General features: G+C 37.1%; 1 pseudogene; it reads right to left on the reverse strand.

Annotated features, from left to right (window-relative positions):
* The window catches only part of LOC105869164 (polyglutamine-binding protein 1 pseudogene), a 32,573-nt pseudogene extending 16,851 nt beyond the window's left edge, over positions 1-15,722 (reverse strand).
* Positions 15,723-19,340: the final 3,618 nt, after the last annotated feature.

Genomic DNA, 19,340 nt, shown 5'->3' on the forward strand with positions numbered 1-19,340 from the left:
AGGCTGGTTTCAAACTCCTGACCTCCAGCTATCCGCCCACTTCGGCCTCCCAGAGTGCTAGGATTACAGGCGTGAGCCACCACGCCCAGCCTATTTAGCTCAGTTCTTTAATTTTTGTTCTGTATGGTTGAAGCATTCAGCAAATTTCTTGAGAAGAATGCCATGTGTTAAGATATCTCAATTTTACAGTTAAATCACCCTGGCTCTACACAATCACCAAAGTTTTGTTGGTTTTTAGGTCCCCCTATAGACAGTCTTATTCCTAGCAAAGTCTGAATTCTCAGGCTTTAATTAGTTCGCAGCACTGGCAAATGTTCACAGGGTGAACTGTCCATAGATAATTTCTTGAAAGCTCTTCTTTTCTGCAATTTTAGACCTTCGGTACTTACTGCTTCTGCAGCTCAATGATGCCTTGAAACTGATGACTTCTTTAAATTACAGCTGGATTTCTTTGTTGTTCCTGGTGAGAGTGTTAGTCTGCTGCAAACTGCTTTATCCCACTTTGAAGTGGAAGGTCTCTAGATCATATTATTTAAACCACCACCTTTATAAAAATTTTTCTCAATATTATGGATGCATAAAAAATTAATATATTGCGTTAGTGATCTATTTAGGTTGAATAATGCATGGATTCTAATCAAATTGAAGCATCTTTTAAAACAAAACTTAATTGTGAATAATGATATCATTGAGTTTACCTAAATGATAATTAGCTATAACCTCCTAATTTTACAAATCACAGCTTTGAGGCCTAGAAAAATGCATTTTGTTCTCTCACCTATTTTTCTACCAGTGTTTGAAGACAGATTTTGTGCTAAAAGAAGCACGAGTTGCTGAAGTTATAAAAATAGCAAAATAAAATCTGCCCTTAAGTGAAAACTTCAGTAGTGATAGGACATAAACAGTAAATAAACAAGCCCAGAGCAACATAGGTACTAAAATATAAATGTGTACAAAATTATATGTGAGCATATTAGGGGTAGTAACTTACTGGAGGATTCTGATAGAGTTTTACAGAATATTTTAACTGAGTCTTCATGTCTAAGATTTTTTTTTTATTTTTTTGAGACAGAGTCTCGCTTTGTTGCCCAGGCTAGAGTGAGTGCCGTGGCATCAGCCTAGCTCACAGAAACCTCAAACTCCTGGGCTCAAGCAATCCTCCTGCCTCAGCCTCCCGAGTAGCTGGGTCTACAGGCATGCGCCACCATGCCCGGCTAATTTTTCTATATATATTAGTTGGCCAATTAATTTCTTTGTATTTATAGTAGAGACGGGTTTCACTCTTGCTCAGGCTGGTTTTGAACTCCTGACCTGGAGCAATCCGCCTCGGCCTCCCAGAGTGCTAGGATTACAGGCATGAGCCACTGCCCCTGGCCTAAGATTTTATTTTGAAAAGGAGAGACAAAGGGCATTTTCAGGGGGGGATATCATAGCAAGGTTCACAGAGATGAAACAGCATTGAGGTTACAGTTTAGCATACATGATGGGTCTATGGTGGTATGTCACAGTGGTGTGAGAATGGAAAGTTAGGGATACACGTTATATAGGAATTTGGACTTGTATTGTGGTGGCAGGGGGAGCTATTAAGATGTTTATGTAGGTGAGCTTGCTTGGGGTCAGGGTGGCAAAAAAGAGGGTAAGTGGCTTATATATTGTTTCATAGGTAATAGACTTAAAAGCTTGATTTAAATCCAATGTTCTTATCTTTACAACAAGCTCTTTATAATAGGAGTATAATTATATATATATACATAATGGTAATATTTATTGTACCTGGACTATATGTTAAGTGCCAAGAGTTTTATTTTTATCTTAGTTAATAATCATAAGAAGGCTATGGGATAGGGAAGAGATCCAACCAGAATTACTCCTTGATTGTAAGTAGAAAATGGTACTCTTTAAAGAGCAACTGTGCTTTGATTTTTGGCCCAGCTCTTGTACATTTGCCTGCAATTCCTAGCTGCCTGGAAACTGGAAGACTGAGTAAAAAAAAAAACAAAAAAGTTGTACTTTAAGAAACCGAGAGTCTGTTTTGCAAACTTGTGGCAAAACCCATTATAATGCCAAGACAACTCAGCTAGAATAAAGTAGGCGGGAACTAGGGAAGAAAAATGGCATATGGCCAGAGTAAACATCTTGAATAAATCGTATGAATGCTTTGGATAAATCATTTCATAAACCAAAACCAGGTCAATGTCAGTCCACATGATGCTGGAGCTGTCACAGAATAGCAGGGCTTAGGGTACAAGGGAAACAGGGAGAGGATATCAGCCTCCTCAGCAACAGTGGAAGATTTCAATATCCACCCAGGAGTGGATGTGCCATCTCGAGCCTGTGCCAGGACAGGAGGGCTGTTGCAGGGTGAGATGAAGACGACTTTGTTTCTATTGATTTCTCTAGTGGGTGACTAAAGCCTCAGATTATCATTAATAAGATCCGTATCATTACAGTTATATTTTCCAAGGTTGCAGTGGAAATAAGGGAGACAGAAGACAGGTGAATTTGTTTAAGTGAGAAAATTACAAATTACATTCAGAAAACTGGAAACAGCATGAGACTGTTAGTTAAATGCAAAAAAAAAAAATATGACTTTGCATAGCTGAGAGTCTCTGTTTCACTGATTGATAATAATGTCCTTTGTAATCTCAGAATGAGAAATCACTGAGAAGTGCAAATCACTTGGAACAGATTTAATGATTGAGGCTGTGGCTACTAAAAAGGCTTTTGTTACAAATTGTGGTATTATGATGGCATCCTCTGGAGTGCATTTCTTCTACAGATCTAAAGGACTAATCACTTTAGTAAAAGCGTGAACTCTAAAGCACTGGAATGTGTTTTTTGTTCATGTATTGCCTTACTGATAAACTTGTAGGCAGTAAAAATGATCTGTCTTTTTGGATTATTTAACTGACAGAGGAAATGTAAGTTTTAGGTAGACTGCTCATCTGTTTGTAGTACATTTTCAAGTGTGTGCATTTAAAAGTGACTCTGCTTTGCACTCACATTATGGATACTTCCCAATAATATAAAAATCCTTTCTACTTAGAGGGAAGACAAACCTTTTCTATTCCCAGACTTTTTCTAGGTCTCTCCATTTTTCTAGACCTAGAAGTCAGTGCACTAGGCCAATTCAATTCTGGCCTTTCATCATTTTCCTATTGGCAAGTTGTAATCAGAGCCAACCTGCCTCAACCTCCAAAAACTGCCCTGATTATCCTCATCTTCCAAAGAAACAGAAATCAGCCCCTTTTACCCAATTGAACTACATTTCTATTGGTAGGGCCAGTGAACAAATCTTTGTGGGTACTGCCTTGTTAGAACTTTAGGAATATCACATTGAATGGCTAAAATAATTCAGCTTGGAAACATCATCCTTAACCCATAACTTTGTGGCCAGATTAAATATCTATTCCGTCAATAGTCAAAAGGAGACAGGACAGTAGGGAGGGGAAGATTAGAGAAAGAATGAGGAAAGAAGCAAAGAGAGCCAGAGGGAAAGTTTAAGTCAAGTTGATTTATGGGAGGCATGGATTTCACTCAACAGATAATAAGGGTTCTGACAGCAGACTAGAAATAAATTATTTCTCAAAAAGAAATGGTATTGGAGGTTCCCCACCAAGAAAGAGAAATGAACAACATAAAGAATAAAAAATTGAAGAAATCGCCTAAAAGAAATAAAACCCCATGGAAAAAAAGCTTCGGTCTTCACAATTGCTATTCAAAGATACACATCTTTTAGAGATGAAATGAGAATATTGTAAACATCAGGAGACTATTTTACTATTTTATCTTGTACTTAGACTTCACATAAAAGAGACTAGGCAACACTATTCTTTTGAAACTTGTATGAAAAAAATCAAGAGAATATAAATGACAGTATGCGGCTGAGCACTTGCCTATTCAGGGACGGATGATAATTCTTGGGTTATTTTATGCCTCTCAGTGAGGAAAACCCCCTGGTTTTCAATACATATTATGCTTGTATTTTTCAAGACTGGCTGACAGCTTCTATTTATTAGAGGTTCATGACTACTTTTACATTCGTCTCAGAATTAAATTCGGAATTTATGGGTGACGGATCAGTCGGGACCCCAGCAGGAAATATATGGTGTACTAAAAAGAGTCTACCCAAAATTAATTTAATAAAAGATAGGTACAATTCGACCCAGCAATAGCATTGTTGGGCATTTACTCAAAAGAACATAAGTCTCTCTATTATAAAGACATCTGCACCCGAATGTGTATGGCAGCACAATTCACTACTGCAAGGACATGGAAACTACCTAAGTGCCCGTCAGTTCATGAGTGGGTAACTAAAATGTGGTATGTACTCACAATGGAATATTACTCAATCCTAAGAAACGACAGTGAGCTAGCACCGTTTATGCTACCCTGGATTAAGCTTAAGCCCGTAATACAAAGCGAGACAACACAAGATCTGGAAAATGGGCTCCAAATCTACTTGCTATCTATCAGATTGGTACTGACTGACTAAAACTATGGTGCTCAAAAAACGGTAGTGTTCGATAGGGATTTTGGGGGGGGGGGAGACCCACATCTTAAGGAAGTGGCAAGCATTGTGTATGGGGTGAAGGGATTACCTTGATCCCTTTTTAGGGAGAGGTAAAGGTATACATTGTAACCAAAATGTCTGAAAAAAAAATCTGTAATCGGGAAGTGGGCAGGTGGAAGGGGGGTGGAGGGGAAGGGTATGTACTTACATGGAGGCTGGACATGCTAGAAGCTCTGGCATAGTGGGGTGGGGGAAGGGGAGCAGGGGCAACGTATGTAACCCTAACAATATCTGTACCCCTATAATATGAAGTAATAAAAAATTATTAAAAAAAAAAGATAGGTACAAAGGTGTGTCCACAGTAAAGGGAACCAGCAAGGGATTGTGAGGTAGCCAGACACTATCAACAACAAGAGGCGATCACAATTGCTAGGCAGGAAGGAACTGAAGGTGCAGTAGCCATGGCCAGAATCAAACCAGGAGTGGGATGGGATGCAGGTCAGTAAAAATGCAACCCCTCTCTTCCCATGCTTTGATCTCCTGCCGGAGAATCCCATTGATTAAACCCGACAGGAAGTCAGGGAGTAAGGAAGCCTCTAGTGTGTCGAGGTTTCAGCCCCTGAAATAGGGCACAGAGGAAGAGGATTATTCATTTAGTATGTAAGAAAATTAATTAAATTAGGGAAATAATTTTCTTGATACACCTGCAGAAATCCAGATGAACATTTTTAGTTGGAGCCAAGGAAACAGTTAAGCCTGGAAATAAAAACTTAGAAGTAATCAAGTTTTTGTCTTTACATTTAGGCTTATGCCCAGGGTTCTGCCTAAAATTTTTTCTTTGTTATTTCTACCTATTTATATTGGGCGAATCTACCCACTCTCATAGTTTAAATTTCCATTATTTTTGTGATTATGATGTCATATTTATTTATTAAGTCAGGACCCTTAGTAACATATAGTAGACATCTTTTGCTACTACTAAATCCAGTTATTAAAATTATTTGAAGACAATACATTTCTTTTTTCTTTTTATTTTTAACTGACAAAAATTGTATATATTTATGGCATATAACATGTTTTGAAATATGTATACATTGTAGAAAGGCTAAATCAAGCTAACTAGCATAAGTGTTATATCTTCATTTGTGGTGAGAACACTTAAAATCTACTCTCTTAACAATTTTCAAGGACATGAACGGTATTATTAACTATAGTTATCACGTTATACAATAGATTTTTTTTAACTTTCCTCCTGTCTAACTGAAATTCTGTACCCTTTGGTCAATATCTCCCCATTCCTGACTCCTATTCTCAGCCTCTAGTAACTAGCATTCTGCCATACTTTCTGCTTCTATGAATTTTACATTTATAGATTCCATATATAAGTGAGATCATGTGGTATTTGTCTCTCTGTGCCTTGCTCATTTCATTTAACATAATGTCCTCCAAGTTCATCCAAGTTCTCACAAATGACAGTGTTTCCTTCTTTTTAAAGCCTGAATACTATTCCATTGTGCATGTATACCACATTTTCTTTTTTAAAATTAGTTCGAACTTTTATTTATTTATGAGTTACCTCCTTCTGCTAATGATGGTCTTAATTTGTTCTTTTTCTAGTTCCTTGAGTTGTATAGTTAGGTTGTTTAGTAGAGATCTCTCTTTTTTCTTAATGTAGGCATTTATTACCATAAACTTCCCTCTTGGAACTATTTTGTTGCATCCCATAGGTTCTGGTATTTTGTGTTTTCATTTTTGTTTGTCTCAAGATATTTTTTGATTTCCCTTTTGATTTCTTTTTTGACCCATTAGGTGTTCAATTTCCTCTTATTTGTGAATTTTCCAGTTTTCCTCCTGTTATTGATTTCTAGTTTCATACACCATTGTGGTCAGAAAGGATATTTTATGTGATTTGAGTTTTCTTTATTTATTAAGACTTTTTTTGAGCAAGATAAGGAGCTTTTGGAGATTTCTGAAGAAAGAGTCAGAATCTGATTTATATTTTAAAATGAGCATATTCTGATGACCTGTGGAAATGGCTGTAGAAAGACAAAGGCAGAAAGAGCCCAGAAAGCATATAGGAAGCTGCTGCACTTATCCAAGCAGAGATGTTAGTGGTGTGGGTCACAGTGGTGACAGTTGGCTTGGGGACACATTCCAAATTGGATATATTTTAAAAATAGAGCCAACAGGATTTCCTGATGTACTGGTTGGGGTAGGTATGAAAAGAAGATTAAGGGATGACCTGTATCATTACATGTAAGTAAAAAGAACAATTTGCTATACAAACAAAGCTAGAAGCAATCCTATAGCCCCTAAACTCAACTGACTTTAAATCTTTTACCTTAAAAAGAAAATATATTCACATTCATCTGTTACCGAGCAATCAATGGCCTCACTGCTGGATGTGCATAGAAGCCAATACTATGGCACCAGCTTTTGACAAAAGAAAGGCTTTACTGTGAGTTGACTGACAAGGAGAGAGGAGGAAATGCTTAAATCTGTCTCCCCAAGCTGGGGGCCGGGGCAGGTTTTACAGGCAAAGGGTAATGAGATGTGATCTCAGGTGATGACAGGAGGCATGATCTGATTGGTGATGCCAGGGCTTGATCTGATTGGATCATGGATAATGCCATGAGATGTCTGCCTCTTGATTTGGTCCCATTCCTTGGTTCTAGCACTTGGAATTGCAAGTGGTTGCATGAATTGTTCTTTTGAGCATGCACAGGTTACAGAACTTGCAACCTGGGGGGCCCATGGCAACTGAAAAACAACTCACCATTTTATTACACAAAGTTGAACCAGGTTGCACTGGTTCTGCATTTACACATCCATAGCCATAATAGTTTCCAGAGATTTAGGACAAATTTTTTCAAAAGTTATTTAAAAGCAATTGACTAATTATCTTTTTCTTCCAGAAAATATTGAATTTTTCTTTTTTTCTTTTCTTTTCTTTTCTTCCTTTTCTTTTTCCTTTCCTTTCCTTTTCTTTTTCTTTTCTTTTTTTTTTTAGACAGAGTCTCACTCTGTTGCCCTGGCTAGAGTGCTGTGGCATCAGCCTAGCTCACAGCAATCTCAAACTCCTGGGCTCAGGCAATCCTCCTGCCTCAGCCTCCCAAGTAGCTGTGACTACAGGCATGTGCCACCATGCCCATCTAATTTTTTCTATGTATTTTTAGTTGGCCAATTAATTTATTTCTATTTTTAGTAGAGATGGGGTCTCGCTCTTGCTCAGGCTGGTCTCAAACTCCCGACCTTGAGTGATCCACCCACCTTGGCCTCTCAGAGTGCTAGGATTACAGGCTTGAGCCACTGCCCCAGCCAAATTTTTCTTAACATAAAAATTTATCAGTGTAAATGGCTTGCTTTTTGCTTCAAGTTCCTTTTCCCTGACATTGGGGCCAATTAGAAAGTTAAAGAAAAATGTCATGTTACATTTTAATATTGTGATTCTGGAAAAATTTTCACACTTTGATCTGCAACTTGTTCTCCTTAGCTTTTGGATTTTGAAAGGGGTGTTTACCTCATGACTGACTTAAACAATATTCCCTGAAACATTTTATAGTCTATTTTGTAGTGAACCTGAATCTTTGTGCAAAAAGTATTTTATTCTCAATTTGATGAAGACATAGTATGATTTCTAAACACAAGTGTATTTGTTTTAAAACGTTTTCCAGAGTGCCCATTATGTGCAATGAGTTTGAATGGCTTAAAAAAGAAAATATCTCAATTGAGGATGTGAGAGTTGACTTAGCATAAAAATATAAATACAAGAAAATGCAAAAGTTGGCACAAGGAAATTGATGATGAGTCATGATTAATAATAATGGTTAAATTCTACAAAAAAGCATTCTATATATATCAGTCACTGTTTCAATTTAATCCTCAGCAACCCTCTGAGGTAAATACAGTAATATCTCTATTTGACATATGAAAGAACAGAGGCACAGAAATATCTTACAGCTATGAGTTTCTGGCGCAGAACACCAACCTAGGGACTGCTCCTCCTGGATCTATGTTCTTAATTGCATTTCTGCCTTTGACTGATATGAAAAATAGGTACTACAGCTTATCAAAGAGGAAGGAGACACAGCAGACCCTGGAAAGTTTAGTCTTATCTGTGTGTTGGAGTTAGGATTTGAGACATCACTATGTGGTGAGTAGTTTAAATGATTGCTTTCCTGAAATCTAAAGTCTTAGACATCATCTGATAAGAAAAGAGTTTAAATGACACCTTAAAGTTTTACATTCTATAATTCTGTGATTTTCTTTTTTTCCTTTGGAGAAGAAAGCAATTTTCCCTTTGTCATTCACATGCCAGAGACATAAGGTAACAGTTTTTCTTCCTGGAATATCTCATGCATCTGTACAGCCACATGATGCTCTGAGAATATTGAATATTCCCTTTTGTAGTATACACAATGCAGCTAATTTTATTCTTTCCATTTTTAGCCAAACAAAAATAAAGCATAGCAAGACATGAAGCGTTATATATTCTAGACAGTGTTGAATAAGTAATGGATCTCTCTTGATCTAATTGTACAATGTACAACACATCAATTGTATATTGCAAATGTTTTCTCTTAATTGTTCCTCAATTACTTTAATAAAGGACTTTACTAGAGAACTTTAATAAAAATGAGAGCATATCTAACCTAAACCCATCAGTTTAGAATTTGACAGCTCTTTGTTGAGGGTAATACATTTATCGCATCTGAAATGCTGGCTTTTCAGCAAACATAGGACATTGTAGCGTTTAATCTAATTTTTCTCATTTTATTTCTTTACTGCAATAATAACAAGGCTTGGTTAATGATTGTGCCAATAGGATTATAATATATTTGATCTCATGCAATGTTAAAGTACGAGCATTTACCCTTTCATCAATGATCGTTATGATAGCTTTGTTTCTATTTCCTGAAGCTTTTCTGCCAAGATCTCATCATAGGTACATAATAATATTTTAACTTCCTATTTTGCATGCAGTTTGAAGGGAATATAATTTGGATAGGAGTAAAAAATAAGCCTAAACTGTTAGCAAATTTACAAACTATCTCCATCTGTAGTCATATTTTACTCCTTTCTTCTTTTTTTGTGTTGTTCCTGACTTTATTTTTTAATTTAGTTTTTAATTTACAGTTGACACATAGTAATTGTACATATTTATGGGGCACAGTGTCATGTTTCAATGCATGTGTACAGAGTATAATGATCAAATTATTATAGGTATTATAGTTATATCACTTTCAAATTATAATTATTTGGTATTATAATTATATCACTTTCAAATTAATCATTTCTTTGTAGTGACAATATTCAAAATATTTTCTTCTGGCTATCTTGAAATAAATACTACTTTGTTACCAATATTCACTATAGTCATCCTAATGTAATAGAACATCAAAACCTATTCTTGTCTAACTGTAACTTTGTACCCATTGACCAACCTATTCTGGTCACCCTCTCCCCTATACTCCACAGTTACACAGTAAAGTAACCACTGCTCTACTTTCTACTTCCATGAAATCAACTTTTTTAGATTCTGTATTTGTCTTTCTGTGCCTGGCTTATTTCATTTAACATAACGTTATTCAGGTTCATCAATGCTGCTGCAAATTATATAATTTCATTCAGTTTTATGGTTGAATAGAATTCCATTGTATTTATAAACACACACACACACACACATACACATACACACATACCACATTTTCTTTATTTATTCATCTGTAGATGGGCATTTAGGTTGGTTCCATATCTTGGTTATTGGGAATTGCACTAGAATAAACATAGGCCAAATGAAAAAGTAGACATTACAACTGATACCACATAAATACAAAGTATCATAAGAGACTGCTATGGACAGCTATATGCCAACACATTTGTAAGCCTAGAAGAAATGAATACATTTCTGGATATATACAACTTACCAGGATTGAATCATGAAAAGATAGAAAACCTGAACAGAACAATAATGAGTAAAAAGATCGAAGCAGAAGTCTCCCATCAAAGAAAAGCTTGGGACCTGATGGATTCATTGGTGAATTCTACCAAATATTTAAAGAAAAAATACCAACTTTAGTCAAGCTATTACAAAACATTGAAAAAGTCAGTATAATTCCAAGGTCAGTATAAGTCCTGTGAGGCCAGCATTACCCTGCTATAAAAACCAAACAAGAACACAGCAGCAATGAAAAAAGAAAACTACAGGTCAATATCTCTAATGAACATAAATGCAAAAATCCTCAAAAAGAACCTAGCAACTGAATTCAACAACACATTAAAAAGATCATTCATCATAATCAAGGGAGAGTAATCCTAGGGATGCAAGGATAGTTCAATATCCCTTTGTGATAAAAACCCTCCACAAACTAGGAAAGAAAGGAATATACCTCAACCACAGTAAAGACACGTATGAGAAGCCCACAGCTAACATCATCCTGAACAGAGAAAGAAGCTGCAAGCTTTCTTTTAAGATTTGGAACAAGACAAGGATGCTCACTTTCACCAGTTTTATTCAACACAGTACTGGAAATCCTTTCTTCTTATTACGTGAGAAGAAGTTACCTTTATTACCAAGGCCAACTCCTCTTTCTTTCTCTGCTCTAAATCCCTAACAATAGTTGACCTTCAATACATTTATTTGAAGGAACAAATGTTTGTGTGAATAAATGCATTCTTTTTTGTTCTTTTGACTAGAGGCTAATTTGTGAGTCTTTGTCTCACTTTGGCAAAGGCTCCAAAGACCAAAAACCAAACAATTAATGCTAAGAATTCCCATATTGAAAGCAAGGTGGAAGGCTACTTAAGCTCATTTACAAAGGAAGCGGCTTAAAACCAAAGTTGGGAGCTTCCAGTTGACAATATTAAACGGTTGTGGTTGAAGAGGTCAGAAGATTATTGTGAGTCAGAGCAACCCTGTAGCCATCTTAAAGAGGCTTTGTCCCAAATAGCTGCCTGGTGGAAAACAGGGCCATGATAAAGAGTGTCTGTGAAGTGATGGACTACTAAGAAATCAGTTTCTATAAATGTTCACTTAGAGAGTAAACCAATCCTTTCAAATATTTGCAAGTAAGAGAACACCAGCAATGGGGTGGGAGATGTTTCTGAAAAAGCCACAAAACACCCTGAGAAGGAAGAGTCTCACAGAAACCTGGAGAAATTATACAGTGGCAGAAACTCAGCCTTTCATTTAACACCCCATAACACATTGTTCTGTCAACAGTCCCCATGCATCTTCTTCCCAGATGCTATTAAATCATTAAGTCATTTCTCCACGTTTTTCCACAGAATTTGAGTCCCACAAACTTTCAAAGTACAAGCAGTTTTCTAGGGCCAAATGAGGTTTCTAATCTTTGCAGTTAGATTTGTATCTTGGAAGTTTATGAGGCACATGGACATAATAAAAGATTTGAGAATTCCTGTAGGAAAATGAATTATTTGACTTTGATCTGTGACCACAAGTTTCCTTAAATAAATAAGTTTTAAAATAGTTCATTCTATTCTGTGATATTTTCTTCCTCATAGCATACTGTCTTTAAAATCTTTCCTTACCTCCCCACCATCAAAAAAAGGAAAGAAAGGAAAAACAGCCAACAAAACTAACTCACTCGTATGAGCTCTATGAACTTGTGAGTCACTTACTCAGAGTTGATGACTAGAAACCTCATAAAGGATCCTCTTACCAGACCTTTGTGGTCAGTCTTTCAAGGTTCCGGCTTATCTTCCATCTTTGCTTTATCCATTATCTTCAGGGTTTTTGTTTATGCTGTTTCCATGGAAACATAAATGGAAGAGAAGGGCAAAGGACCAGGAGAAAGGAAGCTAAGAGAACAGAGAGAAAAGGGGCTAAGAGTAACCCGATTCTCTTCGCAAAATATCTCTTATGATTGTTCAGGTTGAATCTCTCCTTTGTATGGGACATCTTCTACCACAATTTTTCCTGTGTCACTCAATTATATATCATTTTACATATGTCCAGTGATATGCTCAGTGTTGGTCAAGGACTGTGTATCTTAGCCATGTTTGTAAGCTGGTAGCAAGGTGCTAATAATAACATTCCATTTATATGATACTTTCATTTGTAGTGTGCCTTAACATATACTCATATTTTATCTTTCAACGAGCCTGTAAAGCATGAATTATCCCGATTTTATCAATGAGTAAACAGGTTTCCGAAGGGATGGGTGGCTTATTTCAGTTCATGGACTTGGTTAATAGAATCTAAACACAAGCTTAGGCCTTTGGCCTACAAATGCTCTTCCTGGGGCACAATATTGAAATGCAGAGAACTCAATGTAATATTCCTTAAGTTGAACAGATTTGGAAAAAAAATGCTTTATTACAACACTTCAAAAAGGCATATATACAACAATCAGTTTAGAAATAAAATTTTAATAAATTTTTCCCATTGTAAAATTTAGTGTCCAAATTGGTTTTAGCTCTGTTACTAACCTAAAACTGGAATGATTTCTGGAACAGATTTTTTTTTTTTTTTGATAGGAACAGGCTTTGCAGCTGTTGAGCCCTTCCATCCAGCACAGCTTCTTGATCTTCATTTGTTTATTTATTTATGTTTTATATTTAATTATTATGGGTACATAGTTGTATATCTTTATAGGGTACATGTGATGTTTTGATACAGGTATAGAATGTGAATTAATCAAATCAGAGTAGTTGAGGTATCCATCGCCTCAGGCATTTAACATGTCCTTATGTTAGGAATATTCCAATTCCACTCTGTTAGTTATTTTAGGGTAAACTTTAACTTATGGTTGATGATAGCCACTTTGTTGTGCTATCAAATATTATTCATTCTATCTATCTGACTATATTCTTGCACCCATTAACTATCCCCACTTTATCCCTCCCCCCCACTACCCTTTCCAGTCTCTGATAACCATCATCTACTCTGTCTCCATGAGATCAATTGTTTTTAATATTTAGCTCCCACATATGAGTGAGAACATGCAAAATTTGTCTTTCTCTGCTTAGCTTATTTCACTTAACATAACGTTCTCCAGTTCCATCCATGTTGTTGCAAATGGCAGAATTTCATCCTTCTTTTTTGTGGCTATATAATATTCCACTGTGTGTATGTACCACGATTTCTTTATCCATTCAACCACTGATGGACACAGGTTGATTTCATATCTTGGCTATTGTGAATAGTGCTGCAATAAACATGGGAGTGCAGATATCTTTTCTATATATTGATTTCCCCCCTTTGGATATATACCCAACAGTGGGATTGCTGGGTCATACAGTAGTTCTATTTTTAGTTTTTTGAGGAACCTCCATACTATTCTGCATAGTGGTTGCACTAATTTGCATTTCTACCAAGAGTGTATGAGGGTTCCCCTTTCTCTACCTCCTCGCCAGCATTCATTATTGCCTATCCTTTGGACAAAAGCCATTTTAACTGAGGTGACTTTTGGGGCTGGATTATTAAATGTGCTGAGGTTGTCTTGTTTGGATTAAATCTGCTTGGTGTTCTATGGCCATCTCGTGCCTGAATATTGATATCTTTATGTAGGTTTAGAAAGTTCTCTGTTATTATTTTTTTGAGTAATCTTTCTACCCCCGTCTCTCTCTCTACCTCCTGTTTAAGAGGAGGTAGAGAGAGAGGAGGGAGGTAGAGGTAACTCTTCGATTTGGTCTTTGAGGCTATTTTCTAGATCTTGTAGGCATGCTTTATGCTTATTTATTCCTTTTTCTCTTCTGACTATGTATTTTCAAATAGCCTGTCTTCAAGCTCACTAATTCTTTCTTCCTGCTTGGTCAATTATGCTGTTGAGAGACTCTGATGCATTTCTCAATTTGTCAATAGAATTCTTAAGTCCTAGAATTTCTACTTGATTAGAGTATCATTTCAATCTCTTTGTTAAATTTCTCTGATAGGCTCCTGAATTCCTTCTCTGTGTTGTCTTCTGAGCTTCTTCAGGACAGCTACTTTGGATTCTTTGTCTGAAAGATCACTCATCTCCATCACTCCTAGATTGGTTACTGGTACCTTACTGAGTTTGTTTAGTAAGGTTGTATCTTCCTGATGTTCTATTTTTTTTTTTTTTTTTTTGAGACAGAATCTTACTCTTTTGCCCAGCTAGAATGCCATGGCATCAGTCTAGCTCACAGCAACTGTGAGCTCAAACTCAAACTCAAACTCCTGGTCTTAAGTAATCCTTCTGCCTCAGCCTCCTGAGTAGCTGGGACTACAGGCATGCGTCACCATGCCTGGCTAATTTTTTCTATATATATATTTTAGTTGGTCAATCAATTTCTTTCTATTTTTAGTAGAGACAGTGTCTTGCTCTTGCTCAGGCTGGTTTTGAACTCCTGACCTTGAGCGATCCACCCCCCTCGACCTCCCAGAGTGCTAGGATTACAAGTGTATTCCTGATGTTCTTCATGCTTCTGTATGTTCATCAATGTCTGAGAATTCAAGAGTTAGGTATTATTTTAATCTTCACAGTCTGGGCTTGTTTGGACCTATCCTTCTTGAGAATGTTTTCTAGATTCTCAAAGGGAATTGATTCTTGTGGTCTACGTCTTTGGTCACTGCAGCACTAGGGATGTCCCCTAGCCCAGTAGTGCTGTGACTCTTGCCAATTCCTAGTAGTAGGAATCCAGTAAATCCACTGCCATGGTGGATTTAAGTAAAATACGGGAGAATTCCCTGGATAACTAGGAAATGTCTCGTACTCTGTTCCCTCACTCTCCCTTGTGACCCTCCCATGGGTCACACTTGAAACCAGCCCAGCCTGACCCAAAGCCAGTGGTGACTGTTGCCTGACTACCTTTAATGTTTATTCAAAGCCCAAGGGCTCTTTAGTCAGCAGGTGGTGAATCCCGCCAGGACTGGGTGCTTCCCTTCAGGGCAAGCATGTTTCCATCTGGCCCAGGGTGGTTGCAAAAATGCCATCCAGAAAGTGGATGGCAGGGGCTAGATTCAAGGGCTTCAGGAGTCTGCTCGGTAAGACCTGGATTCAGGGGCTTCAGGAGTCTGCTCGGTACTGTATCGCACTGTGGCTAGCCGGTACCCAAGTTATAAAACAAAGTCCTCTGAGCTCTCCCTTTCCTTTCCCCAAGTGGAAGGAGTCACTCTCTGTGCTGCACTTTCTGTCACTGGGGGAGGGGTGACAACAGGCACTGGCTTGGCTGCAGCTGCTGGTGTCTCCTTGGCTCCCGTGCACTCCAAATCCATTGGCTCCATGCCAACACAGCAGCAGGAATTGCCCCAAAAGAGCAACCTTTGTGGCTCAACTGTCTTAGGAACTTAATGCAGGCCCCAGGCTGCTTTTTGTCAGCTGGTGGGGGGTGGGGGGCTAGCTGGAACTCAGGTTTGGGGGCAGATTATTTCCCTCTGGCTGGGCTGGTAAAAATGCTCTCTCCTTAGGCATTGACAGAATTCTGCTCTGTGTTGGGTTCCCCTGTGCCTGTATAACTCTGAGTTTCAATGCAAAGCCCCATGACCACTCACTCTCCATCATACATATTCTCTCTTGACTAGGCATGCTGGTGCAGCACTGTGGGGTAGGGGGGAGGAAGGAGGATGGGGGGAGGAGTGGCACAGGCAATGCAAGACTGTCTTTTCTGCCCTCCTCCATGCCTCTTTCCTTCCTAGAATGTTAAAACCAGGTATGATCACTCACCTGAATTTGCGTAGTTCTGAAGGTGCTTGCTTGAATTTGGTATTTGTGCAGAGGGATGATTGCCAGAGGTTTCTATTTGGTCATCTTATTCCATCCCTTCTCCTGAAACAGTTTTTATTGGCCAACAGTGGGTTTATATTTTTTCTTTGTATGTGGAAGATAGCTAAATACTCTGATCACAGCTAATTTAGTGTTTAAAAAAGTTATCTATATTTTCCTGAGGCGGTAATTGAATTTTTTAAACATTTGTTACAGGGGCACATTTTTTCCCTCTAGGGATTTCATAAGAGTTACATATTACCTTAATTTAAATGTCAGTTAGTAGTTCTGTAGATATGGTCATGAGCTGATCTTTTATATATATAAAATGTTTATAAATCCTTATATATTTGAGATTAAAATGTATGAGTCTAAATGGCTCAGATTTAAATCAGGTTTAATTCCAGATTTAAATCTCTGGAATATAACACAAACTAAGCAGAAGCATAAGTAATTTCCTGAGTTGCTCCTCAGAATAGTCTATGATTTAGATCTTTTCCAAATTTAGCTGTTAGAATTCTGACTAAAGTTTACTATTCAAGAATCATGTATGTGACGAGATAATTTAATACTATTACACTTTTTTTTCAGGTCAAATTTAGCTTCTCTTGAGACAGAGAAAATAAAAGTGTCAAGCAGTTATCCGTGCAGTTACCACTAAGTCATTGCTCTTAGCTTTTTCTGTGTTGCTGTGATATCAAATATGCTAAAAATTGAGCATTTCAAGTGGTTGTGTTTTACTCTTACAAATCAAACATGGTGTTTAACATTCCTCTTTTTAAAAATATGATGACATCAAAGACAAACAACATGAGGAAGGGAATGCTGAGATTTTCACTTTCCCCCTCTGTCATATTGAGTCATTTTATGATCAGTCATCATTATTAATAGAGTGCATTAAAAATACATCCAGTCTTGAGTATTCAGCCTTTTGTTTTTACAGATGACACTGGGTCTCAAAATAGCTCACTGATGGTTGCTACAAATACGCCAAAGGACATTATCACTTTTAGTCTGACAGAAGTTGTTATACAGCGTTAATCTCCTGAGGTTGAAAAGCTTGAAAAATTGCAGCGTATGCAAAAAGAAATTAAATAATGAAAAAAAAAATATTGAAAACTGAATGGCTTTCATTTAAAAGATGTGAAGTTTAAAGGACCTATAAATCGTCCTCTTTCAGCATAATGAAGACTAATATTTTACATATGGGGATATTTGAAGCCTAAGAGTGCATAGCTTTCCCCATGCATTGTGAGATTAATTAATAAAATAATAGTAGAAACCATTATTAACCATCCATACCAACAAGAAAATTATAGCTCAAGGAAGTTAAATCATGTGTACAAGGCTTCTTAACAAGGAAATGATGTGATGGGGCAAACACAGGTGTACTTCCCACAGAGTCTGTGTTTTTTTCTACTATATTAAAATGGAATACAGATAACACATAAAATATACCAAGCCCCCAAATATGGTTTGGACCATAGTAGATTTTAAATAAATAAATGTAGCTCTATTTTTATTTCTTTCCTCCTGTGCAGGTCTTAAGAATTTTCAACATTCATAATAAATAAGTTGATAATAGCTAAGATGGTGAACCAGAAGCCTGTATATGGAGTGGCACTAGAAGTCTCCATGATTTCCACCCCCTTCTTCAATCTACTCTGGAAAAAGCTCCCCGAATTTGACTTAGCTATGAAGAATTAGGTTGGGTCTGGGCTTCTTGGAGTCAGGGAAGATAGGAAAACAAAGGTTGCCCTTTACTATGGGTAATCTTAATACAAATCTTTATGTTTGTACATTTTACTTATGTATTTTCCCTTTTATTTCACATATGCCTTGTGAAAGTTGAGGCAGAAAGAAGAAAACTGAGACATAGAAACATTACTGCATTCTTTAAAGTAGTTGATGCTATACAGGGGCAGAAATATGACTTTCTACTTTCCAGTGGGTTTTCTTTCCACTGTACACTGTGTCTCCTAAATCAAAGTTGACAGGCCTATAATTTTTAATGTAAAAGAAGAATAGAAAATTATAGAAAATAAGCACTTATTAGAACACAGAACAACGAAAACCAATGCACTAAATTTTTAGTTTATGGCAATATGGTGGCAGCAACAACATGTGCACACCCCCCCCACACACACCCTGCCCAACACACAAAAGAACCTAGAAACAAAGTGAATACCCATTAAAAAGTGAATAAGAAAAAAAAAACTAAATGTGTTTGAGTGTCTGTGTGTGTGGTGTGTGTGTGTGTGTGTGTGTGTGTGCCTATTTGGGAAGTTGTAATGGTAGTGGCATGCTCTATCCTCTAGGGTAATCTCAGGCCCTTCATTCCACCTCCCAGAGCAAGCGTGGGCAGAGCCATCTGGCTTGCAAACACCCCCAGGAAGCATTAACTGAAGTATAAATAATATATTAATCAGCAATGCTATATATCATAGCGAACAAGCCTATAATGGGAAAAATGAACTCTCCTTCTCCACTTAGTGAAATATTCCTTACAATATTCATTTATTGACTCTTCCTAATGTCATGATATCAGTATTGAGAAGATTTGTACTAGGGGAATGGCATGGAAAAGAGACCAAGGATATTAGTCAGCCTGATTTTAATTTGAGCTTAATGCCTGCCTCTAGCTTTATCAAAAACTGTCCATGAAGTTCTTCTGTAGTCTAGTTCAGTGAACCAGATGCCTACCATGCAAATGAGATAAAGAAAAAAGAAAAATCAAGAACAACTCATGCATATTTGGCTTAAAATGCTACAAGTAAGGTATAGTATTTATTGAGCAAGGGAATACTGGTTGTTGGTGATAGAAAGTGATAGTTCTTCTTTGGCCATGTAAAGTCAGAAATACCTATTAGACTTTCAAGAAAAGTATCAAGTGGGAAGTTTTATAAAGATTATGACACATAAGTGAGAGGGCTATTCTAGAGAGAATAATTTAGGGTTCATTGATATGTGGATGGCATTTAAAATAAGTAGATAGGCTTCCTTGGAGAGATACTATGTACAGAGAAGAAAAAGAGGCTTAAGATAAGTTTGGACATTCCTGAATGATGACATATCAAGCAGAGGAGGTGGCAAAGAAAGCAAAATAGGTAGTATGAAAACCAGGAGAGATGGTGTAAAAT

The sequence above is a fragment of the Microcebus murinus genome, chromosome 5 (genome assembly GCF_040939455.1).
Source record: "Microcebus murinus isolate Inina chromosome 5, M.murinus_Inina_mat1.0, whole genome shotgun sequence".
Taxonomy (NCBI): Eukaryota; Metazoa; Chordata; class Mammalia; order Primates; family Cheirogaleidae; genus Microcebus; species Microcebus murinus.